General features: G+C 52.8%; 1 protein-coding gene across 1 annotated transcript in view; it reads right to left on the bottom strand.

The window, feature by feature from the left end:
• The window catches only part of agap3 (ArfGAP with GTPase domain, ankyrin repeat and PH domain 3), an 85,592-nt gene that overhangs the window by 58,457 nt on the left and 2,451 nt on the right, over positions 1-24,684 (bottom strand). The gene's annotated exons all lie outside the window — the stretch shown is intronic.

The raw sequence follows: 24,684 nt of genomic DNA, 5'->3' as shown, positions 1-24,684 counted from the left end.
GCTGCACTCATCCTGATGAGCCATAATCACTGCGGAGACTCAAAGCAGATGTTATGCATCAGGACTGAAGTGTGTGTCCGTTGTCTCTCCCCCGTCCCTTCTCTTACGTTACTGTGGACAACGTTCACGATCGTGTCGGTACAATAAAACGCGCGATGAGTCCGAGCTCGTTCATTGTGTTCTGACAAGAGATTCGTCTGTAAGAAGCGCAGGAAGGATCAACATCTGATGACAGCGCAGGTGCTGTTGTCACTTTATACTTTAAATGTAGCACATGTTTCATAAGCCATGTATTCGCTGGCTGATGCAGAACTAAGATTAAAAACCTGCCGCTACATCTTAAGAGAGAAATGAGTGTGTGTGAGAGAGAGGGGGGGAGGGAAGGGGGGAGGGAAGGGGGGAGGGAAGGGGGGAGGGAAGGGGGGAGGGATCATGGCGGTTAATTAGTGTGGGCGGTCACGTTGGAATTCCTCCGGAGCGCCGATGTTTTCCTCGGTGTGACTATTCTGCTCTGTGTGGCACAAATGAACACAAAATCAATAAGTAAACGTATGACAACCGGATCAGTCAAACCGGGAAAATCCCTTAAAAGATCTGCTTCATAGATAAATTAAAATAAATAAAATCAGAAAGCTGAAAACGGAAATCGTGCTGCATCACGTTATTTATGTAGAAATGGGAATCGCTTACAGGTGGAAAGCGAACATGTCATGTAATGTGATGTAAGCGCCTCTGCATGCAGTAACACACACACACACACACTAACGTGGGCTTTTGATTCTCCCTGTTGATGTAACAGCACCAGAGATCCGTCTTCGACTTCCCACTGTCCCAAATAAACCACATGCGTTTACCAGACCTGCTCCCCGCCTGCCTGCCGGCGCGGCCGCTGGCCTCGTCTGTGCACGGCGAATAAGTCGGGAGGGCCGTGCACCGCGGAGACCGAGGGTTTATGATAATCACGCCTGCAGTAGTGGCGCTGAGCGTGGGCGGAGAGCTCCTTAAAATTCAGCTGCACTGGCGACGAGCACTACGTCACCGTCGCTCCACTGCAGAGAAAATGATCGGCTCGAGGACGTCTGTGGGAGGCTGTGAAGAAAAAAAACGATTCCAGACGCTTCTGTCTCTAGAACTCAGGCTGAGAGAGGGGGGGGGGGGGGGGGGGGTTGTGCGTTTGTGTGGTGTGCGTGGAGAGAAACGGCGAGCGAGTGAGATCGGATGGGAGGGAGGCAGTAACACAGTGTGTGTGTGCGTTTGTTTGCTTGTTGTGTTGCGTAACCTGAAGCCGTAGCAGCAAAACGCCGATGCCCACCGGCCGTTTTCTGCTCGTCCACGCTGACTGAACACGCCAACGTTGTGCACACCGGCCCGGATGCCCCATGACCTCCCCCCCCAAAAAACATGGCTATTCACCTGAAGGCGACGACATGCAAAGAAACAGAGAGGTCTCAGTGTGGATTTGGGAACGTTTGAGGGGAAACGCGGTCGGTGGAAGATGACACAGTGACCGGCGGGAGAAGGTGGGAGGAAGCTGCAGAGGAGACGCGAACGCTTCTACCGGCAGCTCCGTGTGGGCCGGTGGCTCCCGGTCCTCCTCCGCCTCCACACACCAGTTAGCGAACCCCCGCGTGCTTCTGGTCTCAGCGTTTCAAACTCGCCTTTATGCAACGGGACGCGGTGCTGCGCTCACCGTGGTGTCGGGGTAGTAAAGTAATGTCGGCGTTACGCGGCAGCGCGGAGAGACAAGCAGGCAGCGGAGAGACGCCTGATTTTAGAGAATCGATGTAGCAGAAACAACGACTACTGACGGCCGTGATGTGCAGTGATCTGTTGGCACATCCAGGACACCAAGGCAGGTCGAGACGGAGGCCCGTCGGCATCATTTGGAGCGTCTCGTACCTCGCCTGCTTGCTCACCAACGTCCACGCCATCGTTCTGTTCGATCTTTCCGCGCCAGGAACAGCGATGCGATCGGGCACGAGCTCCCGTGTCATTTCCCACATCTTTTGTCTCGGCTCCTGTGAAGGCCGAGAACACGTATTTACCAAGAAGCCGCTGACGCCCCCCCCCCACCTCCCACCTGCACCTCCCACCTGCCCCTATGGAGCAGCGGCTGACTGATGGTCCTCATTGGTTCCTGTCTAGCGATGGACCTCAGCTCTGCCACTGTCCCTGTTGGTGTCATTTGTGATCACTTTGCTGATGCAGACACACTTTTTTTGGGGGGGGGGGCGATCAGAGCAAAACGAGGCCTCGTCTCGTCCCCTGCCAGGGACGCCGGTGGAGGAAAACCTTTTCTGGTTGTGGGCCCGAGCTGCAGGATGGAGGTGGGCCAGGATTAAATCACACGCCCGAGTAGTATTTCCTGCAGGCTTTTTCTTTTGTTACAACGTCAACAGAGTCTGACATTACAACATGCAAATATAAAATATGAATATGCAGTTGTTAATTTGCGAGTTGAGAGTGAGTCGGATGTTGAGAAACACTTCACAGTAGTATAGAAACGTGGGTTTCATTCTTTTTCTTCCATTGGATGTTAAATGTGGAGGATATCACAGGGCTCCACGGCGTGCTGAGCTCATCGCTTCTGACTCCATCCCCTCCGCCCGCAGAGGCTCCGTCAGGTTCCCACACTGACGAGGGAAACTATCCGCTATGAAGCCGTAAAGCTCAAAGAAAAAAAAACAGCGCCTTCAAAACCAGAATCAGAAGAAGAAAAGAAAGGTTCAAAGAAGCGTATGAAGCAATTTTGTGGGACATCGGGGGGCAATAAGCCTGTTTCAGATATCACATAGAGACAAGGGCTGCGTATTCGCGCTGGAGGGAAAGAATTAAATGTACGTTGAAATCATATTAACTGATATTCATCTAAACAGAAACTACTCGACCCGCTCAGACTTCCGTCCAGCCTGGAGATCGAATTCTGCCAGAAGCTGACAAGCCCTCTTTATTAGACATGGGGGACTTTTAGAATCCAGTCAGTTCAACGGAGGCACATATCTGCCGTACCAAGCAGATCTATCTAATAACTCCCGCGAGTTCAGTTAGCAACTTTCAACGGGCACGAAGTGATGATGAAACCTCCAAGTTGGGATATTTCTTTCCATTTCTGCAGCTGGAGCGATTTTCACTTTTCCGCCTGAAACCGACGGTTGGCTGCACAGAACATCGCATTTAAAATCGTCATTAACGGCATTTATTGGGCACGAGCGGAATACGTCGCGCTCGAGAGCCCTGCGATGCACTTTGCAGAGAATATCTGCTGCGCACGGCGGCGCATTATTATTTTTACTGCCTCGTTGAGATTTGAAGTGTCAGAACCTCCTACACCTTCAATCCATGCCGGCTTTTCAGCAATTGATTTCCCCTCCTGCCCCGTGCCGCCCAGGTTGATTGTGCTGAGGTTGATTGTGTTGGAGCACACACACACACACACACACACACACACACACACTCTCCACAGGCATCCCATATCTCCCCCTGTGTAGTGAAGCAGGCGCCATAATGAGCCCTCGGCTTTCAGTTAAAAAAAACTAAGTTGCAGAAATGACGTGATCACCTACAAGTCCTCCTCCTCCTCCTCCACCTCCTCCTCTTCCTCCTCTTCATCTTTAACTCGATCATATCTGCCCGTATCCGCCCCCACAACCCCTCCACCTACCCCCCCCCCCCCCCCCTCCAGCAGCCTCCCCGGGAGGAGGGAGTCCTGCTCCTTAACTTCCACCCGCACACATCTGCTCCCACACCTCCTGGGGAGCGGCGCCGCCGTAACGCCGTGCTCCGTCACGTATGAATAACCGCACAACACTCAGAGGTTTGTGAAATCCAGGGGAAGCCCCCCCCCCCACCCGTCGCCGCCACCTTCACCACCTCCACCTCCACCTCCACCTCCACGGCCTGATTTACAATTGTGGGAGATGCCGGCTTTGCTATTTTCTCCACAGGCGCTGTAGTTTCTGAGGTCACGTGGCTGCACGCTGCTGCAGTGCACTATTTCTGGGCTCCAGGATAAGACAGGTGTGAGCGCTGTGTGTGTGTGTGTGGGGGGGGGGGGGTGTGTGATAACACGGCGCTGCTTCAGGGCCGATGGTGGAAAGTTACTGCAGAAAAACAAACAGAAGAAAGAAAGGTGGCTCGCCAGCCCTGTTTTACCTCCAGCGCGTCGGAGGCCGTTTAAAAGAAAAGCCACGGTCAGCGTAAAAGCTGGGGTGGGGGGGTGGGGGTTGCTGTTATTTCTGGCAGATGAGTCGGGATCGAGTCGGAACCGGCGGATCGGGGGCGTGCGCCCGCGTGCCGATGAGACGGGCGGCATGATCGTCATATTCAGACTCCCTTCGTCCATCTCGTGGTGCATTCTGGGGCTGATGAAGAACTCCGGGAACGACAAATACAAAAAAAAAGGCCAGCGGGGAGAGACGGCGTCTCAGATCTCTGCGTAACAAGACGCACATCCGCTCTCTCGGCTATGAGTCCCGTACACAGCGAGAGAGACACTCCACCTCGATGCGTTAGTGAACAAGAGCGACGCCATCTTCCCGTCAGATGACGACTCTCTCATCGTTCAGGCGGCATCACGCGCAGCGATAATCTCTCGCTGTGGAAAGTAGCTCGCCGTCACCGCGAGCGGCGGCTTGGAGGGGCGCCGCGTGGATGAAAGGAGGTCTGACCCCCCCCCGGTGGGCTCTGAGCTCCTACGAATCCCCCCCCCCCTTGGCGAGAGAATCTTCTTTCCGAAGGTTATTAGATTGGAGGATTCAATGGCCGCCGAGTGAAGCGCTGTAGCTCGGCGGCCATTGAGCGCGCGACAGAAGCAGGGCGAAGGGAGACGGGCGACCCGAGTGGATGTTCTGTCGCGTCGTCTCTAAAAAAAACCCGACAACGTTGGACTGTGTGGCGTGGCCTTGCGCTCGGCCCGCGCTCCCGTAGGCGCGCGGCGGAAAGGTCAGGAAAGGAGAGTAAGTCACTGGCCGCCAGTAAACCGCCATAATACCACAAGTACGTGGGAGCGGGATCGTTGATCACCCTCCTTCCACCTGTAAATAGCCGCCGCACGTCTCCGTCCACCTCCTACGGACCTGAACTCCGTCCATCGCGGCGTCCAGGCGTATTCGCTCCGTGGCCATGTGGCGCGTGGCGGCGTCGCGAACGACGGACGCTCGAACTCGGGCGCGGCCCTCCGCCGTGGGGATTTGCTCGTCGGCGCTCATCAACCTGAGACGTCAAACCGACGCGCGGCGTGAGGGCGGCGACGCGTCGCGGGCCCTTTAAAAGCGACAATCGGAGAGACGCCGTCTTTCCAGAAAACGTGGCGGGAAAGAAGGAGCCCTGGATGTGAGAGAAGGGACATCTGCAGATAAATAAGTGGGTCACTTGGGGGAAAGTGCTTCAACCATCAGTCCTCATTGACACAACAGAACGAATGAGGACTCAGACTCTGGATAATAACCGCAGAGGTGACGGCATCGGAGCGCCGGGAGGAGGGACAGGCGGCTACAGCCAACGGACGAGCGCCGCTTTGACACAATAAACGGAGGAGATTCGTATAAATCCCGACATAAGCTCTGCCCCCCCCCCCCCCGCTGGCCCCCCCGCAGCCCGCCGGTAATACAATTTGAAGCAGCGACTGCTGTTGTAGCCGCTGCTTCGATTTGATGCGGCAGACCCGCTTTTCTCCTCCGTCAGCTGTATGAGCAGAGCTGCACATCAGAGGTCAAAAGGAGAAGTCCCCCCCGGGGGGGTGAAGCGGTGGCGGGGCGTCACCACAGGGGGGCGCTGGTGCCGTACGAAGAGACTCTCGACTGGAGAGTGAATCCATAAAGTTAACGAGCTGAGGGACATTATTCTCCTGCTCGTGCTGAGCGGAAGTGGAGAGAATCTCAAATAGAAATAGAAAAGTACAGACACATTTTACATGGACGTTTCCACGGTAACCGCGTCATACTTCCCGTCGAACTGAATGTCTGACAACATCTTTACACGTCTCTCATTCACCACATGTGTGTAATCCTCCTGAAGACAACGCGCACGCATCCCGCACGCCAGCCGTGGCAACGCGGGGCGCGGCGCGGCCCCCCCGTGCCCGCTGTGGACGGTGGAAGACGGATGTTACATAAGAGGCTCATCAGCGGGGTGCTGGCCCACGCATCCTCGCCGGCATCTCTCGCTGTCGATCGGCCTCTCACTCAAAGTAAGAACAAAATGGCTGAGGTGAGGAGGGGGTTGCGTGCAGCAGAGAAGCTGCAAACTGATGAGAATAATTCGCCATCAGAAGAGAGGAACTGCTCAAATGAACCGGGGCGGCTCGGGAGAGAAAAGACGGCCGACCGGGGAGCGGAATGCTAATCGGGCCCATTAATGCATCGCAAACATTATTAATGCATCGCAAACATTATTAATGCATCGCAAAACGTATTAATGCATCGCAACGTGGGAATCGACCAGGTTGGGCTCGTCGTACCCACGCGTGCGTAAAGAGGGCGAGAGGAGTGAGACCGTGAGACCGTTACGTTTATTCCAGTCGTTCATTCTGCAGCCTCGCGTGTGTGACGCTTGGATGCTGTGAAGTATCCGAGTACTTAAGTACTCAAATACTGATCAAACCTGGTGCCGATCAATGGCTAATCGTCAATATTTGGTCTTTTTAAAAGGTTTGAGATGTTATTTTGGCCTCGAGGGGATGAAGTTTTTTATAAAAGGCAGAAGAATTGCTCTTTAAAAGGAACGATAATAATCTGGAACCTTACAAATGATTTGGCCTTTCGGGAACAATGACAATGTTTGCAGACGCCGTTTATCACATTCGCTCCACAGAAGACAGCGCGGGCGGTCGCTGATCGGGACGTTTTCGCTGACCGCCGCCGGCCTCCACACGAAGGCCAGGTGTGTGTGTGCGTGTGTGTGTGTGTGTGTGTGTGTGTGTGTGTGTGCCCAACATGTCGCCTTGCCGTCCCCCACCTCGCCGGTCAACACCTGCTGCGGCCCAACAAAGCCACGCCGACCACCCGCCCACCCGCCACTCCATCCTACGGGCAACCGGTCGCTGTGGCAACCCCAAAGGGGGGCCCCCCCCCGCGCCTGTTTAAGCGCCGAGGCGATATTTTGCATTTTGGTTTTTCCGCTCACACAACGGTTCTGTTTCCGTTGGTGAATCCGTTTCTACGTCCGCTTCAGAGAGCAAACGTCCCGCTCAAATCCGAACGATGAAACTGTGACACACGGTTTTCCATCAACGTCTGAGCCGACGGAACTAATAAAACTGCCGCAGTTTCCCAAAGTAGGCCAGAGAATTAACGGGTGGAGATCGTCTTCAAATAGCTGCGGCGGATGAACATCATTTAAAATCCAAATTACCTCCCGAGCAATTCGTAAGTGTAGAAATGAGGCTGGAATGAAACACGGCCAGTCAGAATTCTTATCGACTATCGCCTGAAAAGCACTAACGAGGCGTCATATTAGCAGCCTGTCAGTTACATAACAGGAGCTACTTACCTGCTAAGTGACAGCGGTGAACACAGTGAAAACAAGAACAAACCCACACGCTGGATGAGTGACGCTACGCTGCTGCCGTAGATCGGGTTTCATTCAACGTGCACACATCAACACCGAAATGAGCTGCACCAAAAGCCTTCAAATGTCCGCAGTGACTCCTGCACGGCGTCGCCCAGCAGCGTTTCTCGTCCCCATCAGAAAATAACGCGAGTTGGGGAATTGGAAAAACGTCTATTTGCTGTTCGGCTTTGTGTCAGAGAGAGAAGAAGAGGAGGAAAAACACCCGGGGAGACGAGAGAGAGAAGAACAAGTAACATTCAGTTCAACACAGCTGCTGCTGCATTCATCAATGCCAACACTCTGTCCAAGTGTGTGTCTGTGTGTGTGTGTGTGTGCGTGGCTGGAGGCCGACGCGGCGCTCATCAGTGTCGCCGCTGTCGAGCCCCTCGCCGCACAAATCACAGCAGGGGGCTGCAGGCGATGGAAGGAAGGAAGAGCGCAAAGGGGGACGTTATGCAAGCAAACATCGCACACATCGGCACGCACACGCACAACGGTGGGAGGACGAATCAGCGTGAAGAAAGGTCCTAATCGAGAGGAGGACATCGAATGGGCCCTGGCGGCAGTCGGGCGATGAGCCTTTTCTACTGAAGCGTGAGCTGAAACACTGCAGGTCCGCTAACAAACGAGCTCCACTGTCAGAACGTCTCGGCGTTTCCATGGCTGTTGCATCCCCTGATTCCTCGTTTCTAGTCTACATTCAGCAGAGCGCACGCCCACGTTCACCCTCGCAGAGTGCGAGAGAACGGAAAGAGAGCGAGAGGGGGGGAGGAGAGCGAGGGAGAGAGGGGGGGAGGGGAGGGAGGAGGAGGAGGGAGACCTCGCCTCCACAGTGAGACACCAGCGATACATTATGGACAGACGAGCCGTATTGTTTTTCCCCTCTTCTTACAAACCGCCACATGACCAAACGATCCGCGCGCGGCGGCGTGTCAGGCCGGCGTTACTATGGCGAGCAGCAGGGACGTGTTACCTCATCCCAAACTTCAGCAATTTACTGCCAAATGAACTCTTTTTTCGTTTGAGGAGCCCGGTTGTGTTTATCCCTCCGGTCAGAGCAACGTCGATATTGTGATGTGGTGAGAAAAAAAGAAACAGGAAGAACCTCATGTTCTGCGTTTTTCAACACGGCCCACAAAAAAAAATGGTACAAGACAATTTTCTGTCTCGTGAAGATTAAAAAAGACGAATTCTGCAGCAAAATTATGTGAAAAAATGTCTGAAACACAGTTTCCATAATAAGGGACCAGAAAGAAAAACAGTAATGTTACGTAACACATTTCTACTGAAGACGTATTTTATGAAACCCTGTGAAGACGGAGGTGGAGACGAGTGTGCAGGAGGACACGGGGGTCATGTCCCCTTCTTTGTTTGAAGCTCATCACTACTTATTCAGAGAAATATTCATGCATTTAACTCCTTATTGACCAACAGGTTAATAGATAAATAAGGGCTCCGTGTGCAGAGAGCTTCAAAGTGTCATGTTGGAGAAATCGAGTCCCCAGAAAGAGAAATGAGTTGAAACCACGAAGCGATGGGAATCCTGCAGGGTTTGACAGACCTGCGTTCTAAAGATGGTGTTTCATTCCTGGGAGGTGAAGGTCCATCAGAGGCTGTTTATCGGCTCGTGGCTCACATTCGAAGGCCGGTCGCAAAAGTCCGGCGCCCGAAACGGCCCTTTACGACTTCCTGTCGCCGCCTCCCGTCCCCGCAGACCGCCGGGAAACGAAACACAACTAGTCCTGACTGGTAGTTATGATGGAAAGCAGGCGCAGGAGCCGAGGTAATCAGGTGTCACCGCGCCGCCTGTAGTCCATCTGGGTTACGCTGTCATGAAGGTTCCTCACTGAAGCCACGGAGGGGATCACTGCCTCCTCGCCGCGCACGTCACCGACCCGCACCGAAAGGAAACGACAGGAGGCCGGAGACGGACTCCACCGGAAACGCCGCTCTCCGTCAGCCGCGGCAGCGCCGGCATTATTAGTGAGGAGGGAAGCGCGTGGCGGCCGATACGTGCGTACAGCGCGTCTTCACGCGGGCTCCTTGCAGCTACGAGGCAGCTAGCAGCCTCATTACCGGCGGGAAGACAGCGGCTCTCCTCCGGGGGGGAAACAGCAGGATGAGAGACGAGGAGCCCGAGCCTCCATTTTGACCTTAACTGCTTTATTTATGTGGTTACCGCCAGAGAGGGAGGAGGGGGGGGGGCTCGCCGGCTTGACGGGGAAACCGGAGGGAACGCTTCTCCGCGATGCAGCGATTTGTCCTCGTGGCCTCGTTCTGGCTGCCACATGAGCTACATGGCGTCTCCGACACCACACAGCGCCTTTAAACCCCTCCAGGGACACCCCCCCCCCCGAGCCTGGCGGCGCTCCGAGCCCCGTTGAGTTCTAATCCCGCCACCCGGGCCGGCCGCTGGCGTCCTTTCCAGACGGCGGCGAAACGGTGGGGCGGGGAGGCAGATTTAGGAAGCGAGCGACGGCGGCGGGCGGCCGAGTCCCGTTCGCCTCCTGCTCGTCGCGTCCACCGGGCCGAGGAGGCCGGACGCTCGCGTTAGGCCGCTCGTTAGCCGGCGGAAGAGACGCCGCGGCAGCGCTGCTGCATCGTCGATGCAACGCAAGCGCTGGGTCACAAAGCCATTCAATTACACGTATCGATTCGTGTGGGGCGAGACGCCGCTTTCCACCGCCGCTGTTTCTCCAAGCGACAGATATCGAAGGGAAAAGCCAGACGGAAAAACAAGTTGGACGTAAGCGCCGCTGTGGATAATTAAAAGTTTGAAACAATTAAGGGGGCGAAGGAGGCGGCGAGGACGCGTAGCGGATGGATGGGACACGGCCCAAAGGCAGAGCGTGAGAGGGAGAACCAACGTCACAGCTCATTTCACACTCGGCGGCCGGCAGAGCGAATCATCGGGGCCCAAAGCGCCAACTTCTACTCGTGTGGAAAGACTTACATCAGCTTCTATTTCCTCAGACTTTAGGAGGACTTTCCAGAGATGTTTCTGCCGAAAACCCTTTTCATGTGACGCTGAAAGAACGCCGCGCAGGAGAGCCTGACAAACCCCCCCCCGGCCCCCCCAATTTGTCGGGAAAAAAACACGGAAATGTGGCAAATCAAAAATGGGAAAAACAGTGTTCACTGCAGTGCCGAAGTGAGAAGACGGATTGTGGCAAAGACGGACGCGTCTTTCCTCAATTTCAGCTAAATTGCCGTCATTACGGAGACTCTGAGCCCTGACAGGGGGGGACGCTATGAATCACCTAGAACGCTGGCATCGGCTCCATCACAGTCATCTCCATCTTCTCCGGATTACATAAAGGACGGAGTGAGAGAGAGGGGGAGGGAGGGAGGGAGGGAGGGAGGGAAGTGGTGAACAAAGAGGAAGAAGAGAAAAGGAGCCCTCACAAAAGTTGCCGTGTTGGTTCTGTGTTAATTTATGACCCTCCCAGTCTGAGCATGACGCTGCAGATGTTAGTGAAAGGCTAACATCTGCACCTGCACCACCTGTGACCCCGCCCCCCCCCCCCCTCCGTCAGCCCTTTTATTCACAAGCCGAATTTGACAGTGTAGATGGCGCTGGACGAGCAGCGAGAAACCACCGGAGCCCCTTGGATCACAAAGCACGGCCGCCAACACGAGCGGTTTCTTCTTCTTTCTGTTATCTCGACCCTTTTCAAGCCAATTACACCAAATACAGCATCTGACTGCCGAGGACGTCGCGCGTGAGGAGCATAATCAGTCATTTTTCTCCTTTGATCTGCTTCTGCTTGTGACGTGTACTTAAATAAATTAGCCAATTTTCCCAAATACTGCTCCAAGCAGCAGAGTCCCGACCGGCCTGTGATCAACGCAGCGCGAGGGTCACTCGTGGAACATCTAGCATCTTTTCTGATGCCACTATGGTCACACTCCGTTTACGGTTTTAGCGTACTGACACTTGTGGGGTGAGAGTAACAATGTTTAGTCATCATGGGGCTTGTTTTAAGAAATGATCCTATTTCAGCAGCAGTCAGTCAGTCGATTAGCGGTGCTTGAATTTGGGAATCGGACAAAAACACAATTGAGGAGAGGATGCTCCTCTGGAACGGCATGAAAACGCTCACAATGCTCTTCTCGCACTGAACACACTGACTGGTTTGCGTTTCACTTTGAACAAACATATGAACTAAAGATCGGTTTGATCATTTCTGGAAGCCGCTCGACTGGCAGCTGTTGGTCAAGAACCGAGCCAGACAAACATTTCCAAATCAGAGCCGAAACTAAAGCACCTGCATCATCATCTCGGGGCTGAAAACGCCACTCCACAACTTGTTTACCCGGGTGGACCGACACAACACTTAAGACGCAACAAGGGGGCCATCGGCTTGTTTGTTTTTTTTCTTCCTGGGGGCCAAATCGAGCGATGCAGAAGTGTAAGAATAGAACGTGATAATCATCACTTAAAAACACATACATCCCTTCAAGGGCCGACGATCTGTCACATGCAGAGATGAGTGGCTGCAGACACGCAGCACAGTGCTGCACTGAGCCCTTAAATTAGGGAGGGTCTGTTCTGCCCTTCACTGAAATAGGCTGAATGATTTGAGAGGGTAGAATTGACAAAAAATAAATAATTATATGATGCAGATGGTTTCTAAAATTGACCTTTCAAAATAAAACTATTGTCCTCAACACGTTGTTTATCACGTACCAAGTTGTTTTTTTTAGCGGTTGTTTGTGAGGCTGCAAGTCATTAAGAGACGTAAACAAGTTGCTTTGTGAAAGTAATGAAAAATATTTGCATAGTTGCAAATAATGAATGGCAAAGTGTGGACTCTATTAACACTCAATATAAGAAAGATACGAGGAACAAATGATCAGAACAGTTTGTTCGCTTGGGATTTCTTCTTGAGCCTTTACAATTATTATTTCTTTAATAAAAAGCAGGAAACATAAAGTCGTCAGACGGACGACCGAGTCTCATTATGAGCCTGCAGGCGTTTCCTGAAACACACTTTCATGCGTTGAGTTTCCACCAGGGAAGATGTGCAATGCTGTGATGCTACTTGTGACCCTCAATGGAGCTGAATCGAGGGTCCCAACGCGTCCTGACAGGCAGGTGGCAAATCCTTATCTGCTCGCCTCACTTTCCTCGGCCTTCTTGTTCTTTTGCTGCTCCTGCGTAAAGTAAACTGCAGGGTTTGTTTGTCTCTTAATTCACGTTCATCTGCCGCCGTCAATGTTAGCGTCGCCTTTCAACGAGCCCATTTCACGAGCCCTTCCCGCCACTCGAAATCCAGCACGAGAGGAGCACCAGATACTCCTCTCATGCTGGATGTCTGTAAGGGCCGGGGGGGGGGGGAGGGGGGGGGACGGACGAAAAACGTACACAATAATTACATGGCTGGCTTAGCAAGAGAAGAGGCGCGGGCGGATTGGACAAATTGCTACGTGTTACGAGTGGCGTGGAAGTGGGCCAGCTGAGGGGCTGGAAACCCCATCTGGGACCCTCTCAGGAGGTTATCACCATGAGCAATCAGCGTGCTGCAGAGGAAGAGCCAGAAAAGACCCCCCACCCCCCCGTTTAATACATCATCAGCGCTGCCCTGCTTACAAGCCGCCCTGGGCTATAAGAGCTATATGCTCCTCTCCTTTCATGGAAATCTATGCAGTACCCCCCCATCCCCTCCCCATCACATCTCATCCCCATTCCCATCCCCATCACATCTCATCCCCATTCCCATCCCCATCACATCTCATCCCATCCCATCCCCATCCCCATCCTCATCCCATCCCCATCCTCATCCCATCACCATCCCCATCCTCATCCCATCACCATCCCCATCCTCATCCCATCCCCATCCTCATCCCATCACCATCCTCATCCCCTCCCCATCCTCATCCCATCCCCATCCCCATCCTCATCCCATCCCCATCCTCATCCCATCACCATCCTCATCCCCTCCCCATCCTCATCCCATCACCATCCCCATCCTCATCCCATCCCCATCCCCTCCTCATCCCATCCCCATCCCACCCCCATCCCATCCCCTCCCCATCCTCATCCCATCCCCATCCTCATCCTATCCCCATCCTCACCCCCATTCCCATCCTATCCCGATCCCCATCCCTCCCCATCCTCATCCCACCCCCCCATCCCATCCCCATCCCATCCAATCCCATCCCCATCCCTCCCTTTTTGCACTTCTTCTGCCGATTAGAAAGCCAAATGAGTCAAGTCAGGACATTAGGAGGCTCATGGTTGGATCGGAGTCGGGGTTTTCCACCCGTGGACACAACTGCACATCCCGACACCCGACAATGTGTTTGGGGGGGTGAACAGATGTCGGCTTGTGTTTGTGAGGCTCACCTGCGCAGTGCAGAGGTGAGTCCATCGCGGCGGGCCGAAGGCAGCGAGGGAAACAAAGCAAATGGATCAGAAGTCTAATAGATGTGAGGCTGAAAACAAATTAGTCGAGTGGTTACTCAATAGTGCTTATATGTGTACACACATGTGTAATGTAGTGAGCCTCAGTACTATCATCATATGCTACTGTCCATGGAACCCATGCAAGTCAGGCTTGTGTCCCCAGTTGATTATGACGAAGAATATTAATTTATAGTTGTTCGGAGATCAACGGCAGGACGGGAGATTACATTTCAGTACAATAATCAGTGTTCGTGTAGCAGAGCTGCTCTTCTGCCAAATGGAGACGAGTTACTTCGTTGCTGTTTGCTGTCAGCAGGTATCAGCTTTCTCGTCATTGATTATTCCGCCGTTGTTCTTTTTATCCGAGCGAATATCATCCCGGGTTTGGCACTTTCCACCAAGCGGCGGATACGTTTTTGCTTCGTTAGTTTAATAATCGCCGCTTTCGGTTGACGGCGTCGCTGTGTTGACACCTGTGAGTGGCACTGCAGGCTGTCTGAGGTAACTCCACGAAGGAGCCCGAGGATGCTTCTAACGCGCAAAATGAATAATTCATGAGCTCATTACAAAGGAACACGAGTGATATGATAATGCGGTTTGCAATTTTAACATTTCTGTAAGAAGACAAAAGACAAGCCAACCATGTCAGACGTAGAAGCTTAGACGTAAAATCAACCTTTTCGTTGCAGACAGAATAGAATTATTTTGGCGGTTTTGCATCAGATTTTAATAGCGATCAGGTGACTTTCATTGCCCCCCCTTCTGCTTCTAGAAAGCAGCCGAACATAAAAATGATTATAATAATGATCAAATGTATCCAAACAGGCAACATTTGCAGCTCTGACAGCCAACAATCGCCTCACCAGCTCGGCTTTCCATCAACAAGTCAACTTTGCCAAACACGATTGCTCTTGGGTGTCATCACATCCACATTGTGAACACTTGAGATCTTCCTGAGACGGCCTCCAGATCACAGTGTTGCTCGTGGGTGTTATTTGATCTCTCCAGATGGAGACAAGAGGACACGTTATGCAGGACATTCAAGTCGGGCTCTGTAGAACACCAGCAAATATGCCAAACTGCTTCCCGGTATGAGGAATTCAAAGTATGACATGCAGGAATCCAACTGAAGTAATCAGTTGGATTCCTAACTCATTATCTTTACGTGCCTGCTACTGCTGCTGCTTCTTCTTCTCGGTGGCGCTGCATTGCTGAGCACGGGTCATATGCATCCAGAAGAATGCACAATGACTCACGGGCACAGCAGCTCGATCACAGCGTGCATCACGCATTCACTCGCTCAGTTCTTCCTGCAGATCTGCTGCGAGCAACAAGCCGTTGAAACTATTAGTAAAACTAATAAGACACGATGTGCCGACTTCTTCCACACTGAAATGAAAAATGTATCGTGAAGCGCAAAGAAATTCAATTAACGTTCGTATACGACAAGGAAATGCCGTCAAAGGTAACCGTTGAAAGGCATTCATTTGTTAAATAGGGATTAAATAGTTGACGTTTGAATACATGAATTGACTGATTGTGTTTGTCTGCGCGATGAGGTCCGTCCAACGACACACACCCTACTTTCCACACACGCTTCGCCCGTGTGCATGCGGAGATGTGCTCCTCTTAATGGATCCAGAAAGGGACTCCACTCATGTTTGAGTGTTACTGAAAGGTTCGAGTTGCTTTCGCGTTGGATCTCAGGAAGTGCAGCGGGATGAACACACCTGTCTGGGTGATTTAGAGGACAAATAGCGTGCTGGAACACAGCATCTGTAGAAGAAATGCCGGACCAGCAGGCTCAGGCTCAGATAACCTCGGGTCAAGCCGCCCTCGGGGGACTATCTGATCCGCTCTTTGTCAGAAACGAGGAGGTCTAGTCCTGGACCGGCTGCAAACAAAGAGGTCGAGGCCGGCAGTCTGTGCGATACAGGGGCCATTATCTGCACAGGGGCTGCAGAGATACCGAGAGGACGGAGCACAAACAATCAGAGGTTACTGTAAGAGAAAATGGTGCAGATTGATCCTGCAAACAGCGTAAAGAGCTTCAAAGTCCCCCCCAACCGCCCCGACCCCCGACCCCCCGACCCCCCGGCCACAACACAGCACAGCTGTAATACCACGTCCTCACCCGCCCCCACCAACCCCGGCGCTCATTACATCCATCTCCTCTCGCTGCTGCACCCAACCGACACACACTCAGGTCAGGCCGTGTGTGTGTGTGTGTGTGTGTGTGGTAGATTCACACAGCCAAAGAGTATCAAACACACCTACACACACACACGCAGAGCTACTCCAGCCACCTACTCGTGTTATATAACACACGGCGCCGCCCACCCGTCCGCCGCCAGATCTGCACCGCCCGAGATGCACCACCAGGGCGCTCACGCCGGGAAAGTAGAGCGCGCGTGGCGTCTCCCACCGCGCGGGACATTCGTATGAGAAAACGACCCGCGTTTGTCTCCGCGGGGTAAAGGTTTCGGTCGGAGGGGCTTTTCACAGAGCGCGACGTCCGGCGACCCAACGAGGATCCGTTTTGAAGGTGGAGCACTAACCGTGGCCACGCCGCCCTATTTGGCATGCAAAGACCACAGGAAGGCTTGTTTTATTTTATTAACTGATAAAAATGTGGCTTTGACTTCGCTTGGGCCAACATCAGCTGCCAATCACTTTTCGTTGAGCCAACAGGCGACATCATCTCCGGAGCAAAGCGTCTCCTGAAGCCGAACGCGTGAAAAGGCACAATTCGTCGGACCGAGCCGACCGACTTTGGCTGTAACAAATGTCCCTTAACTCGGCGAAATGGACTCCGATGGCTCGCCGGGTTTTCACAGAGCAGCAGGGGGCCTCTCTCTCCACACCCCCTTCTAATGCTCCAAATACAGAACGGGCCCAAGAGTACGAGCAGGCCTGAGATGCACCGCGTGGCAACACAAGTGTCGTAACTCAGTATTTGTACAGTATTTCATTCGAGGCCGGCGGCTCGTTCCGCTTCCCGAACCCAAAACCAGCGAGGGCTCATCTCCCGGGAGGCTGCTGAACGCTGCACTTTTGACGCCAGACTCCTCGATGAGGGAAATCTCATCATCCAAACCCAGAGCTGCAGAGAAGCCCTGAGCGGGGACGATGGCGGCTCGTAGCGAAACTCGGGCACGCGGCCGCTCGGCTCACATGGCAACGTCCCAAATCAGAAACGCGGCTCTAGAACAAAAAGAGAGGAGGGAGCAAACGGCGCTTGGCGCACGGCGTTGGAGCTCTGGTGGCCTTTGTCTTCCAAATCTCCACAGTAACGTCGCATTAAGAAAACATCTCGTGCTGAATGACTTCTCCAGCCTCCGTGTGCGTGTCCTCCCGTGGGGTCTCGCCATCTTGTGCCCTCCACCCCCCCCGCTATTGTTTTGGCTGAACCTTCAGATAAATATGGCGTCTTGCTGCCGAGCGCTGCAGTTTTTTCGTCCATCAGAGGGCAGCCGTCCTATCTCCCCTTTTCACGACGAACACTCACATGTGCAAATACCGCAGCAATGGAGTCATCACACTCCCCACACGCATGAGATGTTAATCATTCTGCTTCTGGAGAAGATAAAACAAGACCCCCTAAAACCTCAAGGCCATGATGCATTATGGGTCCGCACAGGTGGTTATTTGCTTGCTAGACGGAAACAAAATGTCCTCATATGTCATAATGTTCCGTAGTTTAAGTATTATCGCATATAGTAGCGTCCACTTTCCAAATACTGACAAACCGCCGTGACCCAAATTACCACGAGCAGTTTTGTGCATGTGGGAGAAAATACACAACATTTCCATTTGGTGAAAACACATCACTGCATTGAGGCCGATCGTGACATTCTAATAATTTCCTCTCAATCGTGTGACAAACAGGATGTACGAAGTATCAGGAAAATACCAGCGTGCAGCTCAAGAGTGAAGTGGAGATATAAACGTTGGATAAGAGACGACCTGCTGACCGACGGCACATCCTGGGAGCCACCTGTGGGTCTTTGAATCCGAGCACAAGAGGTCTCTGAGTCAGCCGCCAAAAGAATGGACGCCATTCAGTGCCACAGGAAGTAAGCGTTCCCAGCGCCCCGCGCTCAGATGTGTGGTCCAAAAAGGGGGAACTGCGATTGTGTTCCTCGGGAGGGGGGGGGGGGGGGATGTTGTGCATGCGGTTCACATACACCACCAAATGACACGTTCCCGGGTCACGGCCAGCGGGGGGGGGGGGGGGGGGGGGGGGGGCTCTTCCAGTCGGCAGGGGAGAGAGCAGGAAGCGGGGGTATGAACAGTAAATAAAGGGGTCACATTACTCTTCCCTCTGGGGGGGGGGGGGGGGGTTCCACAGGACCACCGTCCACAAAGCGACACACCGGAAACACCAAACCTCCAGATTCACCATTCGAGCATTGGTTTTAATATCGTCTCGACTTTCCCACAATCGGGAACAACAGCAAAAACCCGAGAGGAAAGAGCAAACAGCTGGCACGCCGCCGAGCGGGTCCTTTGAAGGCCAGAGGACGAGCCACAACACCGTGAAAGCCGTGACATCCTACAGCAGGAATGCAGGAGCCGGCTGATAACGCTCAGCCCCGACGAGTGAGCGCCGACGCCGTCTTCAGGATACGAAGCGCCCGCCGGAAGGTGCTCCGGTCAAACGAGCAAACGCCGGACGGACCCCCGCGGACGCGCGTGACGCAGCGCATTCGTCCTCGCTGAAACTGGTTTGGACGCAGTAGACGAGGAAGGCCGACGGACGCAGAAGAACTGTGACGATCCCCCGAGCTGGTGGAGGGAATTTAATTTCCGCCGCCCTGAAACCTTTAAATAGTCGCCGTGTTCTCAATTCTATTCGTCTCCGGGAGCCGGAGTCGCCCCCTCGCTTGCGTGGTCTGTGCTTCCATGTTGGGCCGCATCACGGCCTCACATGTTCCACGCTTCCTGTATTCGGTTTTTTCTTCTTCAGTGATAAAACGTGCTCCCTGAGGGCCAGAAAAGTCCCCGTGTGAGATTAGTTTTCAGAGGCAACCGAGGTTCTTTCCTTAAATAACTGGATAACCAATTCAAGCTCACCGCTCGCTCTTCTTAACAATGTTTTATTAAAAAAAAACCTCTTTGCCTCTATTCAGCCCCAATTAGTTGACATTCCAGATACAAGCTGCTCTCAGGGAGCCATTTTCCTTCTAAGGACACTTCATTCTTCAGCGTGATCCCCCCCCCCCCGTCCATCCCCGACCCGGATGGGGCCAGAATCTTCCCACAGTTAGTCACGGGGCTGCTGGCAGGCGGAGGGGACTTGGAGGCATATGCGCCTTTCCATCTGTTGCTCGCTCGCTGCTTTCCAAAGCCCTTCCTCTGTCAGCGGCCATCTGCTTCCAGCCCTGCCCCACCGGCAGGAAACACGAGCCCCCCCGGCGTGGGACACGGACCATGCACACAAAAAGAACAAACGGGGGGCCTACGGCGAATCCACTGACCGCTGGCGGAGCCTTTTTTCTTTTTTAGGTACCGTGTGTCGCACGTATTCCTAATTATTTGTTCACCTGGAGCTGCAACTAAGAAACATTTAGTTTACGCGGAAAGAAAAACTGTGGAATAACAGCCGTGGGCCTCAAACAGAAACATCTGTAGCTCAGCAGCTCACTTAACTTCATTAAAAAAGCCATATTAGAAGTTGAACGGTTTCCCCACACGGGCGGTTTGTGTTTTTTTTTTTTTTAAACTGCCAATTATTATCCATCAAAACCAGAAAAACAGAAAATTCTTCTTTTTGCTTTAAATAAATGTCGTGCATGGATTGGATGAGAGGTACTGTGGTCGCGGCTCCTCATGGTGACTTTGTGTTGTATTTTATACGTTTCACCATCGGCCATTCGGGTTATAACCTAATTCTCAATGTGAGAAAGCAAATATAGTCCATGTCACATCACACACAGATTTCCTCTTCCTCCGTCGTTTAAGGAGGAACGAGCACAGATCGCACTTATCTGCTTCTCTCCCAGAAGCCCAGTGGCTCAAATAGAACGTCAGACCAGAACTGCACCACAGTCAGGGAAAACCAGCCCGTACTTTCTGCACAGAAGAGATTGGGGCTGCTCGAAATTTCCATTTATTAAAAAGTAGCCCAACCAAAGCAGCTCAGCCGCGTTCCTCCGCATGCAGAACAGAAAGAAGAAGAGAAGAAGAAGAAGCTGTCCGTCAGGAGCAGAGAGACGCCCTTTGTCCAGCAGCACAATGGAGGACATTCTGCCGTCGAGGACAGCGGCGCGCTCAATGAGCCAACGCCGTGGTGCTGCAGCAGGGAGGGGACAGCAGGGCAGAAATGGCACTCTGACCCCCCGACCCCCCGACCCCCCCCCCGGACCCGAGGCCGTTTGCGGCTCGTCCTCCGCTGACCCGGAGGCGGGTGCCGGGGGGGGGGGCGGAGCGAGCGTTCTCGGGCAGTCTCATCTACGCGCCGTTTGGGCGGCAGGCGTGTGGCGATGCCGCTATCTGGCGAGCATCTGCTCGGGGGGGGGGGGGGGGGGGGTGGTGAAGTCTGTCACTACAGCGCTCCCCAGAATAAACGTGTGACGTCAACGCCGATGGCAAGTATTCCTTCCAGCGCCGGCTCGGGGGGATTAAACCGGGGCCCGGTACTCGCCGCGGGCGCTTCGGTCTATTGGGGGGGTCTGTGAACATCTCCCAACGGGTGGGAAATCAAAAAGGAGCTTACGCCGTCATCAATGGCCGCTCGAGCAGGTTGACGAGGGAGCTGCGTGTGGATCTCAGGTGTGTTTCTGCCGAGCGATCTGTGTTGTTTTTATTATACTATATTATATTATTATGTCACTTCAACTCCATCTTAGTACTCGTACCACCACTTCAGCATCACGTTTAAGGAGGAGGACATTCAGGAAACTAAACCCTCTGTTCTCGGATCAACGATCTGCACTAGTCGTCATTTTTACTCCCTTTCTTCCGTTTCAAAATAAAAGTCATCCAGCGTTTTGCATGTTCTTCCACACAAGCCTTTTGTTCTGAAGTACTTGCGTGACAGTGTGGATTGTCATTTACTAATAAGCCTCCTAACTTGTATAAAAAAAAACCAATACGAAGGACATTTATAAACGCAAGTGCGGCGCTCTGTCCGTGCTGGGGGGGCTGCAGGCAGGAGAAGCGTCGGGGGTGGACGTCGCCGTGTGCCCCCCCCCCCCTCCCAAGGAAGATGCTTTAACTCGTCCTTCAGACGTGTCACGGATAAATCTGTGCTTGCTCTGTGACTCAGCGAGGAGACTAAGTGAATAAAGAACAGGCCCCAGTTGGACGCCTCACAGATGTATTTATGTACGGCTTTATTTGGGCACACGATCTACAACTAGTAAATACTTACCGAGCTGCTCTATAAACACCAGCATTCCACATTAACAGCAACTCATATTGACGCGGCGCGTAAACGGCACAGCTGGCGGTATTGACTGACATCTCTAACTCTATAACAGTTTCTGATCCATATTCACAGACAGGGCTTTGAAATATAATGAGCACATTGTGGAGTCGGCACTTGCCAGAAGTAGCCGCGGCATTCCCCCCCCCCCCCCCCCAACACAGATGGCCCACAGTGACAACGGTAAGCCCAGTTCCTCAAATCAAAACCACACACACACGGACGCACACGTCGGTTGCAGCTCAGAACCTCCTTAAACTCGCCCTGTAATTTCACGTTTAATGAATGATTATTAAGTATTGAGCGTTGAATTAAACCCAAAAAGCGGATCACAGGCGACTTCTGCAGCGTCATGACGGCAAGAGTATCACGCCGCGGCGATGTAGAGATGCATCATCATCATCCTCGCAGTGGGACGAGCACTCGGCTTCGCCCTCCTCGCCGACGGACGGCAGGAGAGACGCACAGAGAGCCGCGAGCGTCCAGCCAGTGTCGGCACAATGTCCCGTTGTGTCTCTCCTGTCGTGAAATCCCAAGCACCCCTCTTGAGCAGCAGTGCGTTTGGGCGGCTGCCCTTCCTCTGACATTGAACTCTCTGTCGGCGAGCGACATCATAACACTGACAACAGATGACGGGGAAACCCTCTAAAAGGGGAATAAACACACGTTTGGCTGTTTGTGATGGTAGACGGTGTGTTTCATTGACCTTTGATGACATGAACCACGGAGACAATCAGAACTGCTTCTGCAAAACTATTCCTGGGACACGGTTAAATGAAGCGCTCCTTCACGTTGAGACAAATAGCTAAAGCACATCTGTCCCCACATCGCAGCGGACTTTCTTCTATTTACATCCGCTCATGCATTCATCCCCTTCAAACAAAAACCCTTCACATCACCAGCCAAAGCCTCATTAAAACAACACATTTAATATTAGCTTGTTCTGCTGAATAAATCGGAATGTGCTCGCTATTTCCAACAATTCATTATGCCGACTGTTTCAGAGCAGGCAGAGCACCACTTGTGATGTGCATGGACGGCCTTTCCTCTTCTTATGCGCGGCCTTGTTTCCCTCCCACGGCGTGTGACTCAGCAGCTCGCCGGTTGAAGTTTGGCCGCATACGTCGGAGGGCCGCTGCTGTGCTGCAAGCCTCACTTCTCGTGTGTACGGCGAAATAAATCAGATGGTCAACGTCCCTTTCTGCTGCGTCGTCAGCGTCACTGCATGACGAGGCACGGAGATCGGAATCATTGCCGTGGCAAAATTAAACAGAATACACTGTACACCTTTATTCTTTTTATGATGCATGCATTGGTTAATCCTGCATATTATTATTAATTCCATCTTTGCTCATCTTGTAGCTGGTGTAAGTCAATCTGTCTGTACGGGACGCAGTCGCGTAGAAGCCCAGACGTAAAAACGATCCCCAGAATAAAGTCGCCGTCCAGGCGGCTAAAAGCATTTGACGGATGAGGCCGAGCGGCTGTCTGATCGATGGAGCGACGGCTCTGGTCTCCGGCAGGCCGGCCATCTGATCCCGGGGATTTCGGAGTCCTTTTTAGCATCGTGGCAGCGACGGTTCCCAGTCGTTCGGGTCCCACGTCGTCGGCCCTGTTTCGGCCCTCGACCCGCTGACCCGCCCGGTTGTCCGTTCGTTGTTGCTCTACGACGGGAGCGCTGGTTGTTTTCAGGACCTCCGTGCCGAATATGCTAAAAGCCGCCATGTTTCGGTGCTTCCTGTGAACTGCACCCGGTGGCAAGTGGGAGCTTATGTGGGGGTCATTTTACCCCCCATCCCCCCATCCCGGGGGGGGGGGGAGCCTGATACAGATGCTGCTTATCCAAGCTACTGGGAATATTAACAAATCCTCTTCAACGGTGAATCCACTTGCCAACCACTGAGCACTTCTTTTTATTATTTACATTTCCAGTTTATCACCAAATAAACGCCTGTCTAGTTTTTAATTAAAACCTTGAATACCCGTCAGTGCAGAGGAAAAGTCCGAAGGACTCTGCACCATCGTATAAAAGGTCTCATTATTCAACAAAACAACAGGGAAAGCGTAGTAATAATGCTGATCGGGATTTATATTCACTGCGTTCTTTGCCGTTTCCAGCTAAATGCATGAGCCACCGGTTCCTTAGCAACAGACTCTGAAATGATGCAACATTGAAGAGGAGCAGCGCTGCAGGTGAACACGAGTCGGCCTGTTGCAGCTCTTCAAAGCCTCCTGGCGGCACAGTGATTAAGGCGACTGCGGCTCATTTAAAAGCGCGAAGAAGAAGAAAAAAGCACCAGTATGTACTTCAAAGCTGGTGCGGCCGGGGTATTTTTTTTTTTTTTGCGGGGACATCAAAACCCTCTTGAGCCGGCTGATATTCGCTTAGAAATATCAAGTTAACAACATTCTTCATACACTCAGCGTCAAAGGTGACCCCAAGCAGGTTAACAGTGTGCTCAAAAGATCCATGAATAAACAGCAAGAGGGAGCATGGCGGATATTCCTGCTGCCGCTTTGTCGCTTTTGGGGTTAAACATTTGCCAGCGTGACGCTTCGTATGAGCGTGTGCACCATGCAGCCGCTACGACACGTCGGGGCCTCTGCGTTCGCGGGGATACCTGACCAAACACAGCACATCTGTCCTCCCCACGCGCCACATTTATCATGCGGCGCCCCAGAAGCCTTTGAGCCAATGGAACGGTGAGCGAAACGTCCCACAAAGACGCCTTTCTGCTCCGGCAGACGCTAACGCGGTCCATGTGTCCTGTTATGAGAACAACCAGGTGCAGTGACATTAAGACGTGATCCTGGCTCACTCGTACTAACTAGAACACCCGGGGAGGGGGTTGTTGCAAGGCATTCTGGGAAAGAAAATGATGTGTTGAATTAAAATCCTAACTAGTACTTGCATTAAGAATAATTTGGGAATAGCACAAGCCAATAGCGTTATGTTTTTATGAGATAAGCAATGAAAGGCTGCTGTGTTGTCCCATCAAGACACGCCTTCACTGGAAAGATTACGCAACAATCCCAAAGAGCGCACGAGGATTCATTTTCACCGACGAGGTCGGTCCCCGAAGGTACGGAAAATGCGAGAAATTTGCTGGACGGATTCTAGAAATATGAAATATTAAGTAACACTTCCTGGATGAAGGAACGGGGAGGAACTGATTTTAAAAGGCTTGTTGTAGCTGGATTTAGAGCCACTCTCGTCCCTCCGGCGTCAGCGGGTTACACTCGGACTCACAGACGATGTCCCCCCCCCCCCGAGACGTTTGTCTCGCCCGTTGTCCAT

The sequence above is a fragment of the Gasterosteus aculeatus genome, chromosome 3 (assembly GCF_964276395.1).
Source record: "Gasterosteus aculeatus chromosome 3, fGasAcu3.hap1.1, whole genome shotgun sequence".
NCBI lineage: Eukaryota > Metazoa > Chordata > Actinopteri > Perciformes > Gasterosteidae > Gasterosteus > Gasterosteus aculeatus.
Note: the sequence above shows the minus strand (reverse complement) of the source record. Positions and strands in the feature narration are given on the sequence as shown.